Source organism: Centruroides sculpturatus, unplaced genomic scaffold (assembly GCF_000671375.1).
Source record: "Centruroides sculpturatus isolate CEXI.00-Female unplaced genomic scaffold, Cexi_2.0 scaffold1515, whole genome shotgun sequence".
NCBI classification, from domain to species: domain Eukaryota; kingdom Metazoa; phylum Arthropoda; class Arachnida; order Scorpiones; family Buthidae; genus Centruroides; species Centruroides sculpturatus.
In genome coordinates, this window is record NW_019385688.1 from 20,645 (window position 1) to 27,559 (window position 6,915).

Sequence of the window (6,915 nt, forward strand, 5' to 3'; positions counted from 1 at the left end):
AAAGTTCTCATTAATATATTGCACTTTCTTTTTTAGATTTTCGTCCTCTTTGGATGGAAAATTGAACCCACCAAAGGTTCTCAATCTTTTTCTGTTATTCCTATCCCCAACCTCTTTGAACACAAGTTGATGCAACAATTTTATTGAGCTTGTTGAGGCCGACTTTAGTGTTTCACCGATAATTTCTACGAGCGTCGCCATCTTAAAAGTAGAATTTTAAAACTACTCACGGTTTGCCGAAACGTAAGTCGAAGTCCTTCCAGAATGTCAATGTATTCGGACTCTCCAACGTCGAACTTTTCACAAAACACAAATGTCCGTAAATGTCCAGCGTACTCACAAAACCAAAGCACAGTTCGTCAAATCTCTTCGAGTTAGGCCTAACCCACATCCAAGCCTATTCCTATCCCGGACGAGCCCTTACTTCTGTGAGACTTTTCTTTGTCTTTTGAAAAACTTTAATTGAAACAAGAAAGATGTGGATAACAGGAACGTTTGAAGGAATACAAATTACATAAAAATATATTGTGAGTATTATAAAAAGAACAAATGTAGGACTTCTTTCTCGTCTTTCGTCTTTTCGCGCGTCTTCTTCTTCAACCGTCGTCTCGGTGTTCTCCCTCTGAAGTCGCGTCCCCTCTCTGCTCTCGTCGTCCTCCCTCTCCCCGACTCCCTCTCCCAGCCCCTTCGTCTCTCGTCAGCAGATCGCGTTTCACATTCCACATATATATTTATATTTATATATATTTATATATAAATAACGCTATATATATATATATATATAGTGTTATTTAAATAAGAGCAATGAATTCCATCAATCATTACTATGGTAACGCATTTTCAATATTGTAAGTAATTGGGCTTCAATCTGAAAAAATTCCAGAGCTATAAATCTCCATTGCCGTCCGTCCGTCAACCTGTCTGTCTTTCCTTAATCTCTAGAACGGATTTAGATAGATGAAAGACGAAACCAGATATAGAAACCATAGGGCCAAAAAGCCCCATTAACTATAAAAGAACTCCCAATGCAAACCGGAAGTCACGTTATTTAAATTTAAAATTTTCCGGGAAAGGTATTAGAGATAACCGGCACGACTCTAATGTTAAACGAAAAGTATGATGTATAGGGGCAAGCCAGTACTAATTTCAGATGGGAAGCATATATTTGATGCTAGATGGAAAAATTACAGCCCGACATTGTGACAATGCCACAATAAATAACTGCTCGTTATAAATAAATATACATATATTGAAAGACGATCAGAAATATCATTTTATTTGTTACACCACATTGACAGTAAAATGATTTCATGTTTCACTTCAGCTATTTACACATAAAGAAATATTGTTTTGTATTCGCTGGTTTCATTTCATAAAACATGTCCTAAGTAGTTTTGAGTTTCGGAATTGTTCCCCACTCGGAACAGTTCAATTTCAGTTCTAGATGTGCAACTGGATTGCCCGTCTCTACTACGCTGCTATTGTAGTATTTAAGAATATCGACATTTTATAGGGAAAACGGACCTTGAATAATAGAAAGTTGCACTCCAAGTTACGGCTTGCCATCAAACGTTTAGGAGTTTACTTGATTTTTCTTTTTTTCATGTGTCTAATACGTAAATGATGACCAGTTTCCCGTAGAACACCCTACCCTTGACAGATCACATGCTGCATTGCCACATTCCATTAAACTTATACTATCCTTAATGCTACGTTTGTAACTTCACTTCTTACTTTTCTATCTTCGAACTTCCTGGAAATTATAATTTAATGAAAGGTTCCTCATTTCCTGCCATTTAAAAGTAAAAATATATAATAATGACCAGAAAGTTTTTAAAATTCTGTAATTTTATTACCTAATCAATCGATTAACTTAATTTATGATAGTTGCATTGGGTGTGGCTCTTGTGCTGTTTCCGTACTTCGCAAGACATTTGTTTTCACGTTGCAATACACCAGAGATTTGAACAATAGAAGAAAAAAAGGAATATAATGCACTTAGTACCTGAAATAAGAATTGAATTTCATTAAACTTTTGGGAATTTCTATAGATGTGTGAGCGTTTTTATGTTTTTCAACAACGTTATCTGCTATCATCATAAGCATTGTATTTTTAATCCGCTCAGCAAGAATGTCGACATGAGTCATCCTGAGCTAAAAAGGGTGTATGTCAAATGAAAGAGATGGAAAGAGACATGCGGCTATCCCCTTGAGAGTGGACACACTAATCTAATCTCTTTCAGCTGTTTTTGATTTTTTTTTACATTTCTAAAACATTTCCATGTCATCTCTATCATCATATTATTGCTTTGTTTTGTTAAATAAATGTTATCACTTTCTCTTAATTAATTGAAACGTTACTCACACTTCAATCATACGTCTTCTTCCATCCCTATCTTCTGCCATAGACCCTTCCATCACAAGCTGACTCATATCTAGTCTTTCGCTGCGTGAACTATTGGTAATAATCATTCTTAATTAATACTTACTCTTATGATAAAATTTCTCTTAGCGTAAAAGAATCCAGCACAGGAAATACCAATTGGATTCTTTCCAAATCTCTTCATAAAATCGTTGACCTGGAAGAGAGAAAAAAAAATGGAGATTTTAATAAACGTAGTTTCTTTTCTTACGAAAGGAAATTTGGTTTTGTAAAGATCTTAATGTTATAAGCGTTATGTACTGTACATTAGAAAATTCAAAAATGTCGTCGTATATGTTTAACATCAAATGAGGTGGAATATAGAAACATAAGGTGTTGGCATTGTTATAAAATATATTTTTAAACTGTATGATTTATTACTCTTATTCTTATACTTTTAACATACACGATGATATTTTAGTGCATATTAGAAAAATCTTGTACAATGCTAAGTTGTGTCTGGTAGGAAATTTCATTCCTTATGAGAAATTTTAAAGTAATTCAATATTATTTAAATATAGCAAATGGAGAGTTAATTCATCATTTTGTTAATTATAATTAAGACGCAAACGCTAATCTTATAGATATACAGCACGTATTTGTATAGAAATAACAATAAAAACNTACTTTTAACATACGATGATATTTTAGTGCATATTAGAAAAATCTTGTACAATGCTAAGTTGTGTCTGGCACAAAATTTCATTCCTTATGAGAAATTTAAAAGTAATTGAATATTATTTAAATATAGCACATGGAGAGTTAATTCATCATTTTGTTAATTATAATTAAGACGCAAACGCTAATCTTATAGATATACAGCACGTATTTGTATAGAAATAACAATAAAAACATTCTTAGTAATATAGTTTACTCGCTGATGGTTAATTTCATTCAACGTATGAAACTGTTTTCTATTTGCATAAATTATGTGGGTTCCCAGACAAGTTTCAAACTCGAGTAAACCGTGAAATTCTTGCGCGACACAAGATGTAAACAACGAGACTCGGAACTGTTCGAGTATGTATCAAACTATCTGTCAAGATCTTAGCGGAAGACAAACTCTAACACGAGCGCTCATAAATAGGTAGATCGTTGACTCGCGAGTCTATAAAATGTTGGCCGAGATAAACCTTTTCGAACGAAAAAAGAGGAATTTTTGATAGATGAAAGATGAAAATGATCGCTAAATTCTTAGACGTCAAAAAAAATGGTATAAACAACGGCCTGAGTTATGAGTGAAGGTGTTATTGTTTTATATTGTCGACTCTGTTCCGTGACTGTTTATAAAACAGTCACGGAACAGAGTCACGGAACAGTCACGGAACAGTCACGGAACAGAGTCGACAAAGAGGTATCAGATGGACACCTCGAATCGGACCTTTCCCGCGACCCGAAAAGTTTCGTCTTGCACCTGGAGACAAAGGAGAGACCAATCGAGAAGCGAGGAATGGGACGAGGGACCAATCCGAAATGCGAATAATGGGAGAAAAACTATAAAAATCGGAACTTTAAAGTCGAAGAAGAGTCTCCTCTAGATTAAGCCTACAGTTGTGCTTTATCTATTGTGTTGTGCTATCGCCCATCACCTAATACGCCGCAGCTTAACACCGAACATCTGCAACGTCCAACGATCCTTCTCGTCCGACCGAACACCGGAACTTTCACCGTTTCATAGGAACACCGAAATTTTGGAATTGTCCAATATCGATGTAAGCATGAATTCAAACAAATAAACGGGTTTTTCTCTTGTAAAACACTTGTTTTTCATTTACCTCCTTCGCCACCGCCCACATACGCGGTTTCCCTTAGGCTCATTCTGACTCGGGATAAAACGTACACCCCTTTGAAGTCGGCAACCTTACAATTATGTTAAAACAAATCATAAATTAAAGTAGAACACATTACCTTGAACTTAAACAATAAAATACTTATAAAGTTGTCGTACATCTGAAAAGTAAAAAATTAAAAATTTGTTTAAATGTCTTCATTTGATGCCATTTCACTATAGAAATAATCATTGTCTGAATAATTCAAATTAAATTCAAACATAAAGGAACAATTGTTATTATCTTTAAAAAAAATAATTATCTTTATTTATCTATTATGTTAATTACACAAATTTTAATTGCGTTGTAAGAGCGATTAAAATTCTTCAAATTATTTTTATTTCTGACGAGAACTTAATATTGGAATTTAACAGCATTTAAACATTCGTGGCATTTTTATTAATAAAAAATATCATTAATGTTTTATTATGATGTGAATAAATTATGAAACTAACGCGCAAATAATTGTTTATTTCGGATTTTTTGTTTTTTTGCTTCAGAACATTCATGCTTTAGGAGTATAAATTTTTGAAAGATTTGCATCACAATTGTGATTGTTTAAATTATTCTATATCGATATCCAACGAGTATTGAATACTTACCAATATCATGCAGTAAGTTAAAGCCCAACTAATTAAAATGAATAATGAAAGACTTGAGGCAGAAAAGATTGAAACCCAAATCTTCAGTATCAGTTCCATCTTCATAAATAATGCGGCATACAGAAGGAAACAAGTAGCATGCAGGTAATAAGCGTAGTTAAACGGGAGATATATATTCCATCTTTCGTTAATCATTTCGGCGAACTCCCAAAGTTCTTGATGTTTCCACATCAGCGTATTAATTGTATTTGTTCTTTCATTCAGTTCTAACAAGGACAAATGTCTCGTGTTTAATTTCAGTAGTTCTAATGACAGATTTATCAATCTTCTATCTACAGTCATAAGTAATATCACGCATATTAATAGAAGCGATGCGTTCTGTCCTGCAATATATAAAAACCAAACTAAATACATGAAAACACAAACGAAGGCTTCCGTATCTGTACCATTTAGTTGCTTTATTGTTCTATAAAAAGCAATAGTAATCACTATATTTAACAACTGTAACATGAAAAATAAAACACAAAGACATTTGATCACAAATACTTGTATGCGGTCAGTTAATTTCCATTCTCCTTCGTAACTACTAATGACGCAATGAAGTGAAATCTTGCTCCTTTTCAAAATACTAAACTGAACGGCTGTGTAAATAGACAAGAAAGCCAAGAAAACTGCTGCTGATAAAGCGTGATCGTTGAACATATGAATTACCCGCAAACCGTATAAATTCGTTTCGTATAAGCTTATTAAGTGAAGTAATGCCATTATCCAGAGAAATACCTCGATGGCACCGCTGTATATTGCGAACAACGACGAAAGATAATTGTGTTTCTGCGAGTTTTCTTCTGTAGACACGCACTTACATCGAATACAGAAATCCATTCCTGATACTTTAGCGGAATTCACAATTGGCGCTAAAATATGATCCAAACATATCTGCTTGTGTTCGCGCGACATTGTTTTATGTAATGGCCTTTCTTCGTTTTATCAATTAAACGAAACTTTCCACTGTTCATATAAAACCTTTAGTTTAAAAATGAAGGTACTGAATTTTCTGTGTAGGACATACCGGTATTGTTTCCACTGTGTTCTCTTGCAGCCGTTCAGATATTTTATGACGTTTGTTTTCGATATCTAAAACACTTCTTAAAAGCGAACTGCTTATTCGATAAAGAAGTCTATTGTACAGCTTTAAATTAAGTTGTGTCATTTATGTTGAAAATATGTTAATGGATATCGGCTTTCTCATCTCATTAGAGATTAAATTGGTAATTTGTTTACTTAATTAGTTGATGTGCAATTACTAATTATAATGAAAACGTGCAGTTGCTGACACATAAAGCGCTTTAGGATAATTCAAAATATACACGTTGCATTACTATTTTTACTGCTATGTTTTTTTCATGAAAATAAAATAGTATATACAGGGGGTGCAAAAGTAGATATACAGTTGTTATTATGAAAAAATAAAAAAAAAACACGAAGAAAAAACATATAGTTTTATGCACAAATTAAATCACAAATAAGGAATATGAATCTATAAAAGATAATAAAAATAATAATAATGAACAACAAACATTTGTGTTTCTCAGATTCTCAACTGTATATTTACTTTTGCACCCCCTCTATATTACGAACATATTTTTATACGGGGTGTTCAGAATCGATCGCACAACAATCATATCACGTGATTCCTTCTCGACGACTGACCGGATAAATGTTATCCTTTTTCCGATCGAATGTCGGATTCGAGAGATATCCGCGTCAGAAGGTTTATGATTTCACTTCCGGTCATTCGGAATTTTAGTGTAAAAAATATCAGTTAATGTGTCAGGTAGCCGGCGCAAGTCATATTACGACGAGTTGTTGGTTTATCTATTTGGTTTGTAGGTTGTTTTACTGTTTTCAAACAAATTTGTAACTTTTTTTCCGCTGTTCTGTCAAAAAAATCTTATTGGTAATTACATTTTTTAAATTTTATAACATGCATAAAGAAAGAAAAAGTATATTTGGTTTATTAAAAAAAATAATAATATGATAATTTGAAATTACAGATGAGGAT

At 33.3% G+C, this 6,915-nt stretch overlaps 1 long non-coding RNA gene across 1 annotated transcript; it reads right to left on the minus strand.

Moving 5' to 3' along the window:
• Positions 1-1,158: 1,158 nt before the first annotated feature.
• Positions 1,159-2,585, minus strand: LOC111641211. Its single transcript, XR_002759369.1, has 3 exons — positions 2,490-2,585; positions 1,857-2,005; positions 1,159-1,789 (listed from the first exon to the last, which is right to left on the minus strand). It is a non-coding gene; the product is annotated as an uncharacterized LOC111641211 (long non-coding RNA).
• Between the last annotated feature and the right edge of the window lie 4,330 nt (positions 2,586-6,915).